Source organism: Sceloporus occidentalis, unplaced genomic scaffold (assembly GCF_023333645.1).
Source record: "Sceloporus occidentalis isolate IW3139 unplaced genomic scaffold, rSceOcc1.0.p SCAF_1, whole genome shotgun sequence".
NCBI lineage: Eukaryota > Metazoa > Chordata > Lepidosauria > Squamata > Phrynosomatidae > Sceloporus > Sceloporus occidentalis.
The window spans coordinates 209,183,085-209,203,565 of NW_028316981.1; the positions used below are offsets into that span (position 1 = coordinate 209,183,085).

Sequence of the window (20,481 nt, forward strand, 5' to 3'; positions counted from 1 at the left end):
AACATTTATGAATCTGGCACAATACAGCCTATGCTACTTCATATCGAGGATTTGAAAATGAGACATCCTAGCTCTCATGTATATCTGCTGTGGAACACAAATTCTCCAATAAGACAGCCCATATGCTGGCAATATGGAGACATACCCCTAGTTTAGCATTTTCATTTTCTTCCCTAGATATTTCTGAGTCAGTAAAACTACATCAGCTTTATCTCCAGTTAGTTTATCTTCCGTTAGAGCTGCCCCAGCTGTAATGAGGTAAGCTGCTTGGGAAACTGAATTCAGAGATATAGTGACAGAAGAAAAGATACGGTTATTGCTTCTAAGCACTGCTTTATAGGCTATCATTATGCCACAACACAGCCTTAGCCTGGCTGTGTCTGGAAGCTTAGTCAAGGCTGACATTCGGTATTACTTCTAGAGATTCAGGATATAGTCCAGTGAAATTAAAATCAATGGGATAATCCAGCCTTGGTTTAAAGTAGCTGGGCAATCTGGATTCAAGCTTGCCTCCTAGCCCCTTCCAGGTCAGGGTACGGATGGGAATGTGGTAATGTCTCATGGCTCTGATATTTGAATTAAGCTCCTTTGTCTTCCAGTCCAGATGGTTTGGCTTATAGTTTCCATCAATTCTACCCAGTGGCCAACTATAAAGAGTTGTCTGGGAACATCTGGAAAGACAAAGTATCCCCACCCCTGTGTTCAACGATCATGCAAGAGGGGAAAAGAGTCAGATGAACTGACAGGCTCAGGCAATTTGGTTCCAGGCTTTGCCTAAGTTAAAGAAACTTGAATGTACCACAGTAGGCACCTTGTCTTTCTAAGAGGGGATTTGGTAGGGTCTTTAGCTCCCTCTCCCCATATACTGAGCTCCAGGTAGATTTCCTGTGCAATCCAGCTGTAATGAACATTCACATCTGGCCTGTGGGGTGGAAAATAATACACTGTATAATGAGTACTTTTGTACAATACAAAGCCACTTATTGTTATTACATGCCTTCCAACTTATAGTGACCCTGAAATGAAGCTGTATTTTTTTATTTAATTTTAATTTTAATTTTTTAATTTTTTGTGGAAAGATTTGTTTAGAGGGGGTTTGCCATAGCCTTCCTCTGAGGCTGAGAAAATGTGATTTGCCCAAGGTCATCCAGTGAGTTTCCATGGTCCAGTGGTGATTTGCATTTTGGTCTCCCAGAGTCCTAGTTAAACACTCAAATCACAATGCCAATGGTTTCTTATATGACTACAAAGCCACATATATGCATTTATGTACATAGAAATGTATTCCTTTCTCTCTCTTTCATATGCATCTCTTTCATTATCCTCCATTACTTTCAAAAGTAGCATAGTGGTTAAGATTTTTTGGATTGGGAACACAATGAAGCATTGTCACAGCATAATATTAAATAGTTATCATATTTAAATAGTCTTGAATTAAAATTTTAAACACAACAAGAATTCTTAAAAGGTGTCTTTAAGGGCAGTGTCCAGTTCACATTTTTATTTACATTAGAGATGAAAAAAATAAGGAGGGAGATCAGAGACTTTGGAGTTGCCCATCCACCAACAGACTCAACAGACACACAAGTTACCTGGCCAGCCTTCCCCATTAGAGGAAGTTGTATGTAGTATTTCTGTTTAACACACACACACACACACACACACACACACACACACACCTAATTTTGCAATTTTAAGAAAAGCAGTATCTTCTCTTGTAAGTGGACATCCTAAGAGCAGGAACCTTGAAGTTGCCCATAAATAGCAGTGGAACCCACCGGCTGAGCAAGTACAAAGGGCACTATCTTTCCCACTATGGTTAAGTGAAGTGTGTTTCTACATGTTGTACTAGTTTGTGTTAGTTTATTTGGTATGAAAATATATGAACAAATCCTGTAACAACTCTAAGACTGAGGAAAAACAAATTCAAGCACAAGCTTTCCTTGGATCCATAAAAACTTATGCTAAGGATAGCTTTTGTCATTCATTATCAAAGGTGCTACAGAGTTCCTACAGTAAATTAGGGGAATTATTCCTAAATTAACATCTAACCATGTGAATTAGAATATGCAATGTTTATTTGCATTTTACCAATCAAGATTTTCTTTTGTCCTGGGGGGGGGGGGGCAATGCCGAAAGGGCAATGGTAGGTACTGCCATCTCTTTGGGCATGGAGAGATTTGCACTTCATATGCAGCAATGAGATTAAACTGTGGCTCATCTCTCCCAGTTTTGAACAACCTTGCTTAAGTGGCCCCTGGGGACAGACAGCATACTTCCCAGACTTCTCATAGATATTTTTTCCATGTTATCTACAATTGCAAAAGGAAGGTTCTCATTAATCACAGTGACTGCTGTGCTGTGATATGTTGCTAATTGGCAGGGATGTCATGTACTACAAGGCACTCTAATGTTGCATTGTTCAGTAACTACTCTTCAATGCATTACTTGGTGTGCATAGGGAATTTTTTTTAAAATCCCCCTTCTTTTGCCATATCTATTTCCAGTAGGACCTGGTGGTTTCCACTGGATGATATATCCACTGTAGGCTATGAAGGAACCAGAAAAGATCATACAGAGCAATAGCAGCTTCATTTATATACTGCTTCATACCACATTAAGCAGTCTCTAAGTGGTTTACAACTGTAAGCTAATTGCCCCCAACAAGCTAGGTATTCATTTTGGCAACCTCAGAAGGATGCCAGTCTGAGTCGACTCTGAGCATCTGGCTGGGATTGAACTCACAACCTTGTGGTTTGTGAATGAGTGGCTGAAGTACTGGCATTTAACCACTGCGCCACCAGTAAAAATAGATAACTGAACACTGAAGTTACAGTCATCTAAGCCATTGTATTCCCCATCACCATGTATGGATGTGAGAGCTGGACAAAGAAAAAAGTGGAGAAGAAGAAAATCAACTCATTTGAGATGTGTTTCTGGAGAAGAGTGCTGAGAATACTGTGGACAGCCAAAATACAAGAGGGAGTAAGAAGAGAACAGATCAAGTCAGAAATCTCTTTAGAAACCCAGATGATCATGGCTGCCGTACTTTGGCCACATAATTGGAAGGCATGATCATTAGAAAAGACAATAATGCTGGGAAAGGTAGAGAGCAATAGAAAGAGAGGAAGATTGCATGTCAGATGGATAGACTCAATCAGGGAGGTCACAAGACTGAATTTGCAGGGCCTAAGCAGTGGAGGACGGAAGGTCTTGGAGATATCTGATCCACAGAGTTGCCATGAGTTGGGGTCAACTCAAGAGCACTTAACAACAACAGGTTTTTGTATGGACTGTAAAAGAATTTTCCAAGGAGCTATTAGTAATATATGTTCAGCAACCTGGATAGCTCCCACAAAATAAAAACCTACCCTGGATTCATTCTTCTGTTGTCATCAGAACAACCAGCTGCCACACGTCAATCTGCCTGCCTGTCTATCTATTTGTGCATGCACTGGCACACCTCTGAATTATGTTATTAACAGCTTGTTTTTGGCAGCTCAGCAACAAAAGCCCCAGTGAGTCATTTAGGTTCATCAGAAATCTTTGCAATTTAGAGCAGGTGCCTGGAGAAATAGAAATGATTTTTTTTCCCACTGGTGGTTTGGGAGAATTTTTTTTTAAAGCATGTCACCCCCCCCCCCCCTCAAAAAAAGACGAATTTACCTATATCAGTCTATGGAGCAATTCCCATATGCCTCTGAAGTGGCATGTAATAGTAATTGGAAAACTGTTTCCAAGGTGCTGGGTTTCACAATACTTCATTTAAAAAACATAGTTACACAAATATTCTGCTTTTTCTCTGACATGCACAGATAGTGTGTTTGTGGCTGTATTCTTCTTCACTCACCCTCAAAATAACCCATTATATAGATTAGACTGGGAGCCTAAATACCCAAAAGGCACTAGCTCCTGTCTGAAAATGGAAGCTAAGCAGAGTCAGCTCTGGTTCGTAATTGGATGGGGAACACCATGGGATTGCCATAAATCAACAGCTGATTAGAAGACACATACACACACACACACACAGGTCAGACTGGGAGACAGAATGATTGGTCGAAGGTTTCTCATCCAGCTTCATGAACTTGACTAAACCTGGATCTTCCCAACTCTAACCCAGCACTTTAACCACTGCATCACACTGACTTCCAGCAACATCAGAATGAGAAAGATGGTGTTGGTCTCATTTCTTTCCATTACAAGTACTGGATGAAACTTCATAAATGTCAAGCTAGAGATTTCACCAAGATATCAAGGCCTTTTCTTTCTTTCTAGTATGCAGCATTGACAGGTGTACTGAGTCTGAACATGGAGTCCCCAGTTATTGCTAGTAGCTAAAAATTGTGGATAAATGATCAGCCATTCATTTGTCTAATCTTTAAAACCAGTGAATCTTCAGATGTTGTTGGACTGCCACTTCCACCATGCCTCATTCTTACCACTCAAGGCTAGGACTGATAGGAGATGCAGTTCCCAACTGACACTCTCTTTTTGAACTGGTTTACAAACAAAAATCCCAGTGTGGAATTCCAGAACTCTTTCCCCTTTACTTTAATGGATCAATCCATTAAAGGAGAGAAAAGGGAGGTGTTACACAGTATGAAACCAAAGAATGCTGAAAGACTTCAGGAATACTTCTCTGGGTTGCTTAAATTTCTTACCAGTCTGTTCCTTAACTTTTGTTACCAGTTTATCGCATATTGTGGAAAGATCTGGTTTATAAAAATGTAAACTGGAATCAACAATGGAATAACTCCAATTAGCTTTAAAAAATAAAGTAAAATAAATTCCCAAAGCTGTATCCAAGAGCTTGCAAAAATGCTGAAAGTGAAGAGTGACTCCCAGTAAAACATGGGCTCACAACAAATAAAATAAGATTTTATTATGTCCAGAAAAGGAAAAAAATAATAATAAAACAAAACTTATTAGGCAAGGTCAGCAGTTTACAGGAATTTGTCCAAATAACACCACTTGGGCAATTAAAACAATGCAGTGAAATAAAAGGGGGAAATTTAAAATGAGCTGCAAAGCTCAAAGCAAAAAAGCCATTCATGTCACCCTCTTGAACAGCCCAAAATGTAGGAGATACAGTCCAGCAACATCTGGAGGTCATCAAGCTGTTCACCTCTGATTTAGTGAATTTTAGACAGAGCTTGAAGACATTAATTTGGGGGATTACAGTTTCCAAAATCCATTGATCATATTAGTTAGAGGATTCTAGGAGTCAACTTCCAAAATCGTAACCTCACTCTGTACTAGACTGGAAATGACTTTAATCCAGAAATGATGTGCATATATAGGTGGGGGTGAGTTACAGATTAAAGTTCAGAATTATTTGTGACATGGACAGAGAAGTAAGCCAAAGATAACACAAGAATAGGCCTGGAACAGTGGCACAACATTTAGGATTATTGTACATACTCATGTATAAGTCTAGAAATTTTAGACACAAAATTAACCCCCAAAACCTGGGTTGACTTATCCAAGGGGCAATGTAAGTACTGTATTTTAACTTTTATCCAAAAAGGAACCATCCTCTGGTGAAAGATGAGGGCTTATTCCCTCCTTGGAGCACCTAAAACAATGGTTTACTTTCTCATCCATCCAGCCTTTAATGTGAGCTCAAACAGTTATGCCTGCCAGAATTTTGCAACTTCTTTGGCATCATTTTTTCTTTGCTTCATCCTTTATATCCTTTGTTATATGTCCCTAAGTTTAACCTTACTTTAACCTTTAAGTTTGGGACATATCAAAATTCATAATTTTGGTCCCCAAACCTCCTTTATATCATAGTTGAATATGTACAGTACCCCCACATACATGCATACACTTTCATTACATAACTTTGTCTTTAATTCTTCCCTACTCCTCCACCCACATTTCATTATCTCTCCAAAGCAGCCAGTATAGATTTTTATTAAAACAAATACCCTTGACATTTTCATGATCAAATTATTATATGACAGCTCTTTTTTTCCCAAAAGACTATTATGGTTGGACATCTTTTACATGTTTAAGCTTTAATTGAAGGTCAAGAGAGCTTATTAAAAGAAGGAGATGATGCTGGGGCAGGAAAACCTCACCACTGTGCTTTCAAGACTGCTGGAAGGAATAATTACCCACATTTCTCATTTTTTAAAAAAACAACAACACATTTATTCCAGCAGTCTGTTGCTTGGATAAATAGCCATATTCCCTTGCAAAAAAATTTCATTGTTTAGATCTGGCAATGGGCAGATCAGGAACATTGATGGATTTACAAAGTTCCACATTGCAGGTCAAGCCCTTCCATGATGCTTAGTGAGCTTGTAAGGTCCACATGGCAGATTGGGAGATGTGATAAACCATGTCCCATCCCGAAACATACACATATCCTCCCTCTAGCAACAAGAGCCAGAACCTTGTTTGCGACATACACAAGTTTAACTGGGACTTAGGCCCATATATATTTGGACTTTACGGAGGCAGGTATCTAGTGTCTTCTTCCACAAGACCTGAACCGAGGCACACAACAACAGCCAGAGTCTGCCCAGGGCAGTTCCATCTCTCTCTGGCCACTATGGGAACATGCCTAAACTCATTTCAGTTGCTCCTGAGGAAGTTTTGAGGTGCAGCTGAGTACTGTCATTGCCCACCAGCCCACTTGCAAGCTGTGGAATCAGGTTAACACTTTTGTTGCCATGCCTGGAGCACCTCCTAAATACCTCATTGAGTGGACATGAGATTTCCCCAAGGCAACACTAATTATTCTACCTGGCACACACACACACACACACACACACACACACACATATATATATATATATATATTCAAAAGACTGAGAGGGTCACCAGTTCATTTCATAGACCAGAGCAAGATCCCTATAAAATTATTGTGTGTCTACGTGGCTTCAACTTGTCTGTCAACTTATGGTGACCCCATGAATTCCACAGAGTTTTCTTAGGTAAGGAATACTCAGATGTGGTTTTGCTAGTTTCTTCCTAAAATATTATGTTAGTAGGAGGTAATTCTAGATGAAGATATACATATATATGATGACACATGTGATGCCTTTCTGATCTGCTTTGAGAGCAGTAGTTAGTACAGTTGTCCCTCCATATCCACAGATTGAACTATCCATAGCTTGAAAATATTTTCTTTTTTAAAAAATCAGAATATATGGATTATCATTTTACTACCCCATTGGATATAATGGGACTTAGGCATTCATGGGTTTTGTTATCTAGAGAGGGTTCTGGAACCAAACTCCAGCAGATATCAAGGGCTCACAGCGTTGCACTTACTTTTACATCATTCAGGGGGCTCAGAAACATCATTGAAACAATTTAAACACTAAAAAAAAATATCACAATACAATACTGTTCTCCAAGCAGCCACTGTTGCACCTTGCCCCAGCTGACATACTAGCATTTCCCATGAATCCTCCTTGTGTTTTATTCCAGACTTTAAAGAAACTAGCCAAGTTGTTGATTTCATCACCCAAATAGGTTGAGCACCTAGCTAGCTAGCTCTTTTAGTTCAGACTAAAAAAAGAGCAGACCCACCACCCCAGTAGTTTGCTGATATCTACATTACTTGAAAATGAATTCTGTGAATTTTAATGAGATACAGCTCTATAATGAGGGTGGGAAAATTTCTTTTACTCCAGAGGCCAAACCAATTTCTTAGATATTCTCAAGGGCTACATTCTAAGTTGCGAAGAGTCAAAAGCCAGAAAGATAGTACCAAAAATACCAGCCTATTTTAGAACAGTGGTTCCCAAACTTTGGTCTTCTAGGTGTTTTGGACTTCATCTTCTGGGAGCTGAAGTCCAAAACATTGGGAGAACCAACGTTTGGGAACCACTTCCTTAGAAGATGTACTTTAACATTATAGAACTGGGGAAAATTCCATACAAAAGCTAGGAAAGTACAAGATGATTAGTTTTTTGTGGGGTTTTTGGGCTATGTAGCCATGTTCCAGAAAAGTTTCTTCCTGATGTTTCGCCAGCATCTGTGGCTGGCATCTAGATGCCAGCCACAGATGCTGGCGAAACGTCAGGAAGAAACTTTTCAGGAACATGGCCACATAGCCCAAAAAACCCACAAAAAACTATGGATGCCGGCCATGAAAGCCTTAGACTATACAAGATGATTGTGTACTGAGAACAGAACCATGACAATCTGGTAAAATCCAGAGTGAAATGGGTCCTAGAAGAAATCAAGCCTGAAATCTCCCTGGAAGCCAGCATGACTAAATTGAGGCTGTCATGCTTTGGCCACATCATGAGAAGGAATGAATAATTAGAAAAGACAATAATGTTAAGAAAAGTAGAAGGCAGTTGAAAAAGAAGAAGATCACATGCCAGATGGTTAGACTCAGTCAAAGAGGCCATGGGGCCATAGGATTGCCATGAGTCAAGGTTGACTCAGGGGTGATTAACAACAACAGCAAAAAATAAGATGACCTTGACAGCCGGTATAAAAAGTCTCTGATTGTTCTCGGAGCTGATATAAAAAATTCTGAGATAAACAAAATGTGTATGGATCTCCAAAACAAAATCAGACAGAACAGAAATGAAATCTAGGACTTTCTGGTCTTTTAAATAAGTTTGGGTGTACTCTTAGGTTGCATCCATTTAAAATAAATGGCATGTCACTTAGTTGTGTCCCTACTAACTTCACTGGATCATGTATAAACTAATCAGGATTCAAACTGAGTCAGCGTGTAGCAGTTAGAACATTGGACTAGGAAATACTGAGAAATACTTGGAAAATCTGCCATATGCTCATTCAGCCATACAGCCCACTTGGTGATCTCAGCCCCGTCACCATCCTTCAAGTTAACCTTTTGAGGGTAAAAAAATAGAGTGCCACCTTGAATTTGTTGAAGAAAAGGCAATGTATGTGTGTTTACTTCCACATAATGGGAATAATTACACATATACTTCCACATAATAGGAATAATTTTAAGAAATTTAAATAGTTTAATTGTCCGGGAAAGCAGCCAAAGGGCTGATAAGGCAGCTAGTTCTCAAACAAACAAACCCCCTCCCAGCACAGCAAAGTCAGTGTAAGCTACACAGTCCTGGAGGTTCACAGTAGTTCTACCAAAAGGGATTACCAAGAGAATTGTCAGACGGTCCGAGGTTCAGGGCAACAGATAGGCAGGTCGATAAAGCAGTCTAAGGTCAAGGTTTCCGGGTAGTCAAGACAAGAAGCCAAAGGAGCCAGAGACAGAGTCTTTCCTCTAAAAGAGTCAGATATCCACTGGCAAAGAACCACACATGCTCCAGGTGCTTAAGAAGGCAAGGAGCCAGCCTTCAGCTGTGTCTGATTACGAAGACGCTTCTGATAAAGCCTCCGAGATCTTCGAAGGCCCTCTCTTTCTGCTCGATGCTCATTGAAGGTAGGCACACTGCCCAGATCCTCCTCCATGTCCACAGCCTTGGCACCAGGCAAACTTGACTGCTGAATCTCTGGAGGGGCCATAGACTCTGCTCCAGCAGAACTAGGGCCAGCCTCTGGCTCCTCCATTACAGGTTCAAGCCCCAGGGGCTCTGGCTCCTCCATTACAGGTTCAGGTCCCAGGGGCTCTAGCTCATCCTCTGAGTCCTCCAAGCCATCCTCCAGGCTGGGCATGACATCAATGAGTATTCTATCCATATTCTGAAGTCGTCCCCAACACACTCAGATTCATGTGTGAGGGAGAACAGGGTTGAATCTGTGGGCACTGCCCTTTCCCCATATCCTCATTGCTCACCCCTACAGCCCTCTCTATGTGTTGGAGGATAACTTTCTGCAACTGTAAAATTAGAGGCGTTTCTCTGCTGACATAACATGGATTTAAATGATATTGTAATTAACAGTGTTGAAACAACTAATCTCAAAGGCTTTGAGTTTGTAGATTTTCAATTTTGGTTCTTCCCACCTTGCAGTAGGGAGCGATCATATTAATGCTCCCTTATCCCCTATTCTGCTGCCAGTACCTATGGTACTTGAGTTATTCTCAGACGACATATTGCCCTAGAATTCAAAGATATAGCTGTGTTAGTCTATATAATCAGTATGGAAAGAGATCTTGTAGCACCTTTGAGGCTAACTGAAAGAAAGAAGTTGATAGCATGAGCTTTTGTAAACTTAAACCTACTTCCAATGCACCTGAGGAAGTACGCTCAAGCCTACAAAAGCTCATGCTACCAGTTTCTTTCTTTCAGTTAGTTTCAAAGGTGCTACAAGATCTCTTTCCATATATTATTGCCCTGTTTTGTTTATTATCTCAACTGCAGCCACTGAAACATGCAGACAAATTTCTTTTGATTCACTTTGTTTGTCATGGAACCTTGTTTTAGAATAAGCAGGTGAATGGTATTGCATTTCCAAGTTGCCCCAGGTCTTCAAACTAATCAGGAGGGCTGCAACAATTACACGGGTCATTTCATTCTTTCCTTGGGCACCAGAGTTTCAGAAATGTCCCCCTTTCCTCTACTGAAACAGCTTGATGTCAGCTTCTGAACCAGCTGTCTTCCTGACATGGCACTTTCCAGGCTACAATAGCAGTGGGCTTTCCTATGCAGCAAGGGGGACCTTTCATCTTTCTACTGCTTCTTTGTCATTAAATCACCCTCACAAAGGAGCCATTCAGTCTGAGACAATTGAACCCACAGAGAAGAGGCCAGTATATCCTTGAAGAATCAGAGCTGCTTTTTGTGGGTATGAAAAATGTGAATTTGTCACACACTTATTGGGTGGCAATCCCTAAAGCCTTGTTTACTCTGAGGCTGTGCTCAAAATAATGTGCATCTTTAGCAAATTTCTTGAAAAAATGGGAAACCAGAGCTATCAAATAATTTATGCTTGCCTATATGGATGCTGTGGGTAGTTTCTTTACAGCCTTGCCAAGTTCAGCATGTGAAAGATACCTTCAAGTGGCTTCCAACCTGCAGACCTTAATATTGAATGCAGCACTCTCTAAGCAGTTTACAATCTGTAAGCCAATTGCCCCAACAAACTGGGTACTCATTTTATTGACCCACGAAAGGATAGAAGGCTAAATCAAGCTTGGAGCTCTGGGATCAAACTCACAAGGTTGCAGTACTAGAATTTAGCCTCTGCACCACCAGGGCTCTTGTTCATGTACAAATCAATATCATTTCCCATATGCTCCTCCCTTGTCCTCCTTACAGAATTTATAGGTAGAGAAGATCATATCTCACTATCTTCTGTTATTCCTATTGTATCAATGTTATTGCTTAAAATAAATCATTCCAGCTTCCCTGCTTTGGTTTAGCAGTGTCTAGCATTAATTAATTAATTAATTAATTAATCATTTCTATTTTCCCACCTCTCCTAGATAGATTGAGGTGGGATTACAATCCAATAAAATGCATAAAAACATATCAATAAAAATACAATACAATAATCACGTTAAAACTTACACTATCATCAATTAACAATAACAATACAGTATGCAATAGTCAAAGAGGTGGAACAGTCTTTTACACAAGGTCAGGTGGGTAAGCTCACCAACTAGAAATTCATGTATCCTACATATTTCTTCAAATGTCTTTGTTATGTGCATTTCCCTCTATGCCTTCTATCCCCCTTGACTAGTTATCTTGTTTTAATTTTACTCCAGCTCTATTGAGACATTCAGAAACATTTTCATCCTCATCTCTTAAGGGTTATTAATCCTGAACCAAACACTCCCCAGTGCCTATCAGTTTTCCCATAGTGGTCAATTTAAAAGCTATTCTGATAACTTTAGTGGCTGATGTCTAGTTCCATTCTGGTTCAAATGAAGCTCATGTCTAGAGTTGATTTGCTCCAAAGCATTCCCTAGTGCCTAACAAATCTTAACCTCTCCTTCCACAAAGTTCTTGTCCATGCACAGAGGATCATCAGCTTCAATTGTCTACCTTGTCTTGCATGTCAAACAGGTAACAATTCAGAAAAATTAGTGTTGTGGCTGATGTTAATGTAGTGACAATGGTGGTTGATTCAAAGGAAAGTTTCAGTTGGGAAAGGCAATAGGGAAGCAATGATACTTGAATTAATGATACTGACATGAATGATACTTGAAATCACCCCATCTTTCTTTTCCAGTGCTATCATTTTATAACTTCATTGTTGTGACACTTTCCATCAAATCTATTTTTTGATTGAAGATTTATGTTCAGCCTCTGAAGGGGAGAAGCAAGGAAGTTTTGTCAAAACTTCTGGTGTCAAATTTTTTCCATAACTCAGTATGATGGGTAGAGTTCATTGAATCTGAAGATAATGGATGTGCCATTTAGACCATGACTAAAGCAAGATAAGAACCTCCATTTCAATATCAAACTCTGCTGTGACCCAAATGGAATAGTGAAATGACATCTGATAAGAATGTTAACCCCCCCCCCAAAAAAAAGAGAGAAAAGGCCACAAGTAAAAATAATAAAAATGTCAACTTCTCTACGTAACCAAACTGAAATGGAGAGACAGGGGAAATCAAAAGGATTCAGGAAAGGATTTGGATGACCTCTTGAAAAGATGTATTCATTTTGTATTCAAGATGTATTCAAGTTTGTACTCGTGTTGTTTCATATGCTTATGAACAATGGCTGGCTGATTCCAAGTCATTGGGGCAGTGAATCAAATCTGGATTTGACTGGATTTTAAAGGAACTGTCCCGGGGTGCTGAAACCTTTTGGGAGATTGGCTCCAGTACGTTGGATAGCTCCTTTAAGCAAAACATATATCCACTGCCCACTGACATGAGAGCAGAATGCTTCAGTTTTTTAAACATCTGTGATGGGGTAGGATACTGTCATAATCTCATTCCCTGTTTTTCTTTTTTCTTTTCAATTTGCTTTCATCATGGTTGTACTATGAAGATTTTCATACTAGCGCTTACCATGGGGCCTGATATACTTCCTAAACATGAGGCTTGATATACTTCCATCTGAGAGCCTGATATACTTTCTAAATATGGAGGAATCATCCCCTCACCTCCAGCTTCCCTGAATCATTCAGAGAGCAGCCATTTCCCATTAACAGAAACTGTGTTAATGGGAAATGGCTGCTCCAGGGGCACTGGATGCAAGGGGGTGATTCCCTGACATTTAGGAAGCACGTCAAGCTTACAGACACATGCACTTCCTAAAAGTTTTACCAGCCTTTTACCAGTGCTTACCAAACAATAAGCACTGGTATGAAAATCTTCATCATCTCTTTATTCTAGCTTTGCAGGAAAGAATCTCCATTTTCCTAAATAGTTTATCCCCTAGAAGAGGGACAGTTCACTAGCCCCAGTTTCTGCCAACAGCGCAGTTCAAAAGCATGCACGTGCAAGTATGTAGATAGGTACCACTTTTCAGTGGGAAGGTAACAGTGTTCGGGGCAGTCATGCTGGCCACATGACCACCAGAGCAGTCCTCGGACAACACTGGCTCTTCAGCTTAGAAATGGAGATGAGCACCACCCTCTACAGGTCTGGAGCCAAAGATTTGGCTGAATCCTTCAGGGTAACTGTTGAATTTCAGTTCCCATAAACTTGCCTTATCCATCTGCCCTTCTCCGCCTCCTCACTCATTCTCTAGGTTTGTTCCTGTCCTTATTCCTCTGGATCACACCTTCTTCAAACCTCTTCCCCATCTCCACTATAGCTCTCTAAGGATGCTTTCCAAAACCCTTTGAAAGCCCTTTCAAAAGCACTTTTCTAAACTTCTTATTCTACTTCTGCCCCTTATTTGGACAGTACAGCATAGTCAATGGACCTTATCACACTAGCGAGATCCCACGAGAAAATAGTGGGAAAATGGGAGTTACATCTAGAAACCTTATACCATTTCCCTGCTTGTCTGAAAATGTCTGGGCACCTCATACCAGTAGCAGCTAATAACTTCTAAGTCCATAGGGGGTGAATCTGCTCCAAACACATTTTTAAACCCTCAAAACAACAATAAATCTCATATAGTATTTTCTTAAAGATGGATCTGTAGGCATAACTCAGTAGAGTGATGATGAATGATTTCTGATTATGTTTGTTGTCATGGGTGTTGAAAGCACCTTCTCATATAGCAGATTTTTTCACTTCTTAGGAGTTTATCACACATGTCTTTTAAACTGCAATAGTTGTAAAATAGTACCTTTGGTGATATTTATTGCATGACATTGCCTCTAACCCATAGCTGCTGTGTCTGCCAAGTGTAGTTAGGGCATCCTTTTTCAGTGACGGGGAAAACCCATCAATAGCTCCCACCATATCACAATCCCATTATTCCTCATGTGTGAAACATCACTGCCACAGGAGTTGCAATATTGGCAGTCATGTGGTGACAGTGTCTCCTCCTTTCCTCCTATCCCACCTCCCCCTTGCTATTCTCAAGCAACTTGATTACCTTTATTTATCTATTTATTTATTTGCATTTCTTTTCTTTCTTTTTTTAAATGCTGAAATTGCATTATCAAAACTGCAGAATTGCATTTAAAAACTAAAAACATAACATAAACATAAATGAAAGGCATCCTGGGTAGGGCATAGAGAAAGGAGGCAGGGTTAAGGGGGAGTCCTGAAGAGAGTGCAATGGGAGTGATAGCAGCCTCAGCCATGTGTCTGTGGACATACAATAATGGCTGCTCTTAAACTGGTTTGCATTTTTGTTAATCAGTATGATTGCAATGAGAACAGGGTTCATGTGATATTGTCCATAGTGTCTGCATAGTGGTTTTGTGTGTGTGTGTGTGTGTGTTTTGTTTTGTTTGATTGTTTGTTTTGTGGGCTTCATAATTTTCAGACTCTGGGCGTGAACAGACAGGCCAAAATAAAGCTACTTCGGGTCACTTTGGAGGTATGCTGTTTAAATGACACACATTTTAAGAGGCCAGAAGCTGCACCAAAGCTGTACTCCAGTCCAGTGTGGATTTGGTATGGCTTCCGGCCTCTTAGAACACAGGCATCATTTAAACAGCATACCTCCAAAGTGACCCAAAGCAGCTTTATTTTGGCCTTTTTGTTTGGGCCCTCACTTGCTGACACTGATTTAACTCCAGTTGATAATCCCAGCTGGAATATTACCCCACTGAATACAATGCTGCATGCTAAATCAACACTTATAAAAATCTCATTGATTCAGTGGATCTATTTGAATTAGGACCAGCAATTAACTCACCTTATAATGCTTTGCCTAGTGTGGTAGTATCATGGATGTTTGCAGCCGCAATCTTGAATTGTACTGCTGGCAGATTAAATGACTCTGTGGGGAAATTGAACTAAGAACCCTAGAGCAAAGAAGGATGGAGATGGTTCTGTGATGTGGTAGCTATTACCAACCATGACCAAAATAATGTGAAAGTCTTGAATACCCACCCTCCCGTAGCAATTTGTTCAGCTAGACTGAATGTGCTACTTTTGAAAGGACTGTTCAAATTAGAGGTTGCTTGTTCCCAATCCTTGTAAATAAACAATTTTCAGGACCCTGCCTAAAGTACATCTGCCAGCCACCATGGTGCTAGACAGCCATGCTTTTCTGAAGGCAAAAAACTTAAATCAAAGCCATTTACAATCCCTTAAGAAATGAGAGAAATGCCATCGAAGGAAACAAATAAATAAGCATGCCTTATCGCCTTTAATTTTACATAAAATATTAGAGAATCTTAAAACTTCCTCCTCAATCAAGGGATTTTAATGCATGCAGGAGCCATCCAGATTCATTAAACTCAGTGGGAGGGATGCCATTGACCTCAAAAGAAGGTGGATTATAACTCACCTGATGAAATTGTGGGGGATTTATTTTTTTAGTTTATTTTTTTGGTTATGTAAAGAGCAGCTTAATGGCAAAGCTTCTCTACCACCCACACAAATATGCCTGGCAATTTCTCACAAGCTTGCATATGCAAATGGCAGTTCTTTGGTCTGGTTTTATCCAGTTGAGGACATGACAATCTGCTGAGGAACCAGAGTGTTTTTATCCTGCGTTGTTGGAGGGAGAAGCCCTGCAATAGAAAAATCTGTTCCAAATGGCTTTTTCTCAAAACTCTCAAGAGAAAGACACCTCTTCCAAGTTCCCAAATGCAAGCAAACAAGTACTGGAACTTTGCATTCAGCTCCCCACCTCTCCAAAAAAAGAGCGAGAGCGAGAGAGACTTTGACAAAGCTAAATGCTCACATTTGTCAAATTTTGGTTGCTTAAGAATAACCACAAAGGAATATCTTGGGGTTATTAAACTAAGGCATTTCATATTTATTGCTCTTGAATCTGAAGTGACAAAGACATTCTGAAAACACTCAGTTGTGCGTGTATATAATTTTTCTAATCGCCTTCCCCAACACACTTTCATATATTCAGCTTTCCAGGGAGAGACCTCACACTTTCTTCTATCACAATGGCATAACTTTTCTCTTTCACAATGGATGGTTTAAACTACAGTGGACCCTTCTCTTATGGGGGGGATCTGTTCCAGACCCCTCCCCCCTCATAAGAGAAAAAACATGTACGCTCAAGCCCCATTAGAAGTAATGGGACTTGTGCCTGCGGTGCACCATGGGGCACACTGCAGACACGTGCCCCATTACTTCTTCAGTGTGCACAAAGCTTTTTTCCGGTGTGGCTTCCAGCATATGCTGGAATTTGCGTATGGCACACCCGCGTATGACGCGGGCACACTTTATTACTACCACCATTAATACTCCTTAGGATAACATAATGTGGACTTTCCAATACTTTATCAGGCTGGTGATTCTCAGCTGAAAAAGAGATAATTCACTATCTTGCTTCTTGTGAATCCATCAGCACCATCATCACTAACATTCACTTCAAAAAGTACTTTTTTGAATTTCTAAAAAACTAAGAAAAGTCATTTTTGCCACTATTATGGGTTGTTTTTAAAACAGCTCATTGCTAAAAAAGTAATATCACTTTATTGTTACTTTTTAAAATGTTGTGTTTCTTTTCTTTAAAAAAATATTAAGAGAATGAGATACATTTTTTAAAAAACCCCACATAAAATGTATTTACAGTCCCCAAAATGCCTTACAATGCTCTTTAAAAGCAAGTATAAGAAAAAACTAGAAAGCCTAGCTCAATACACCTTGCCGAAAAGGTGTTGTTATTCATTCTTATTGTATTTCTTCTAGAATATAACTTTGGCCCAGTACAGACCAGCGCTTTGCGCTGGCCTGGGACTGAAAGTAGGGCTCGGAAGAGCGGAGTGTCCATACGCTCCCAAGCCCTACCAAACACCACAGGCGCCATTTTGGAGCACTGCCATTCACATGTGGCATGCCATTATGATATGCCTCATGTGCTGCGTCCAAATGGCATGGTGCACGAGGGACAGCACAGCACTGCACCAGGGCACTTATGGCGCCTCAGCAATGGTGGAGAAAGGAGCCACGTTTCATGTCTCCTTTTTCTGGGCACATCGTTCCCATGGTGTGCAGTCTCCTCATCTGTACAGGCCCTGAGTTACACCTTTATTATGTCCAAGCTATGTTCTGTCCTCATTGTTACTATCTGGACTAAAAGACACAAAGCGTATCCCTAAATCCCACAGTGACAAGTAGCTGGATACAAATTTGGTTGTTTTGGCTCTAACCTAATGAATCGAGAGGCTCTTTCACAATGATAGCACTATGATTCCACTTAGTTAATACATACATGCATGATAGTTATCATATGGGACTCAGGGACTATAGTTTTCTGAATCTATACTGCAGATTCCAGGATTCCAAAACATGGCACCATGGCAATAAAATCAGAATCATAGCATTTTAACTGTGGGGTGTCAAAAGGCTCTTCTTGACTTCCTTGACTCATATACAATTATTGCTGTCTAGCAGAGACTTTTAAATACCTCATGAAACTACAGGTTCCAGGATTCCACGTGATGAAGCCATCACAGTTATCAGACTGTTACAACTCATAAATACATTCATAGATTTTTCCAGTACTTATCATGCTGGTGATTCTCAAGTGAAACCTAGCAATTTCCCCTCACTTGGTATTATGTAGCAAAATATCAGCAGAGCCTATTGTTCTTTTCCTTAGTAATAATATGGTGAATGCCTCATCATGAGATAGAAATACAATTAATTTGGTTTCCAAAACTGAAATATTTAGCCAAAATCTAAAGAGAATACCATTATGAACCCAGCTGGTATGTAACGTCCCCCTTTGGCACAGTACAGTATATAGCAAAGGCATCTAAAAATATCAATAATTTTCAAGAGCAAATGACAGTCAAGCTAGCTTGAAAGAAATTCCCACTTATGAAACAGGTCAACACATTTCAGTGACCTTTCCATGGTGTCCCCGAGAGATTTTAGGCAGTTCTGAACAGAAATTTTGACACATTTGGCAATTTTACATTTTATTACATTCTGTATGCCTTTCTTTAGAGCTTTGTATCTGAATTGTCTGGCACACTGTCAAGTTGCGCTGACAAAAGAAGAAACCACAAATTGCAATTAAATCTCAAGTGTACCTGTACAATACATGGACATTAGAAATCTGATTATATTTCATCTTCCTAGACAGTAGATCAGCCTGTGCAAGTAGCAGATGATGTATGGGTTAATACCTGTGCTACAAGCTCTTTCTTGCATCATAATGGGTTCTTCTTGCACAATAATGTTCTTGGAGTAATTTTGACTTTCCTTTTATGTATCAAAGAACTAGTGCTCTCAAAGGATTAAAAACATTAGTTTCAGCCCAAAATGAGGCTGGGGTTTGATTCCAGGGCCCCCGTGGATACCAAAATCCATGGATGCTCATGTCCCATTCTATGCAGTGGCATAGTGAAATGATGTCCCTTATATACTTGCCATTTGAAGTGTGTGTGTGTGTGTGTGTGTGTGTGTGTGTGTGTGTGTGTATGGAATATTTTCAAGCCATGGATGCTGGAATCTGTGGATAAAGAATCCTTGAATATGGAGAAATGACTGTATTTAGAGAAGAACCATTGGAATTAGTGGGACCTAAATTCACCATAAGAAATAAGTCCCCAAAATTTCAATACTTCTACTCTAAGTTTGACTAATATGGGATTTAACACATGAAGCCTGTAATCCTATATTCATTTACCTTTGAATAAACTCAACTGGTCTCACTTTTGAGTGAAATACAAACAGAGAGAGAGAGAGAGAGGGAGGGAGGGAGGGAGGGAGAGAGAGAGAGAGAGAGAGAGAGAGAGAGAGAGAGAGATTGTACTGTAAAGCTGAAAACCCATATACACTACCCTGAGAGTATGTTTCACTGAAGTCAGTGACTTGGTCTTTCTTGGAATTGCAATTTGTACAATTCTTTTTCATTAAAATAAAGAAAGAAGAGGAGTGGAGACAATATGAATTGCCATGGCTCAATGTTATAGAATTCTGGATTTGTAGTTCTGTGAGATATTTAGCCTTCTCTGGCAGAGCACTCAAACTACGAATCCCAGGATTCCATAGGATGGAGCCATGATAGTTAAAGTGTTGTCAAACTGCATTATTTCTGCACTGCAGATGCAACTCAATTCTCCTCTTCTAGGCCTGCCAGAATGAAAAGTGGAGACAGCTCCTGTACATTTAACTATTGCATAAAAGAAGGGATTTCAGCAGGTACTGCTTGTTACATGACCAGCATGTAACACCTGTTGAAATTTGCTCTTCTACACAGCCATTCAAGGTCCAGGAGCCCTTTCTAGTTTTCAGTCTAGCAACCCTAATTGTCACATATAGAAAAACACACCCTGTGATGTGACATCATACTGTGAATTTTCCTATCCCAACTAAACAAGAGTTTGCAGCAAAGGCAGGAAAAGTGACAGTGTATTGACTTAGGTGGTAGGGCTAGTATTCCTACACATTATGGAAGAAGAAATCTTTGTATGCCTTGGACCATTTTAATTGGATTTTCCAGATGTGCATGAACATGTGTTTCTAGCCAATAAGATGAAATAGAAATCCCTCCTTCTAGAAAACTAACTAAATATTCCAGTCCTGTAGTGTTGTACTCCGAGGTGAAGGGAAAATCAGACAAACAACTTGGTCTATGAATTTGCCCTGGATTTGCCTGAACCTTCATTCCAAATAATTGAACCGGAGAGTTCTTTAACATTTTCCCACTCTTTGAAACTCTAGCAACACATGTCTCAAAATCCCTAGCCCAGGGCTTTGCTATCCATTGTATTACTGGTGAATGGGAGTGGATTGTTTTCAGCAATGAAAGGTGATTTGCTGCTTAGTTCTTGAAGCACAAATAAACAGCTAGAGGGCTCTGTTCTCTCTCTTTGTCATTCATTATTCCAGCAACCTGGGTTTAAGATTTCTACATACAGGAGGCAAACAAACTTAAAAGCCAGTCTGAAGTCAGGAATCAGCCCTGGAGACAGAGGGGGGAGATTTAGTAACCCAAGGCAATGTCGTACCATAATAACAAAATGGAATATCAATACGGAGGAAGATGAGGAGAAGGATGTCACATATCACATGTTCAAAGGTGGCATATTTTGAATTATATGGGGAAAGCAAGAAGAGATAGT

The 20,481-nt window shown here is 40.0% G+C and overlaps 1 protein-coding gene across 1 annotated transcript in view; it reads right to left on the bottom strand.

Moving 5' to 3' along the window:
- Positions 1–20,481, bottom strand: part of LOC149323296 (complexin-1) — a 187,375-nt gene that overhangs the window by 89,657 nt on the left and 77,237 nt on the right. The gene's annotated exons all lie outside the window — the stretch shown is intronic.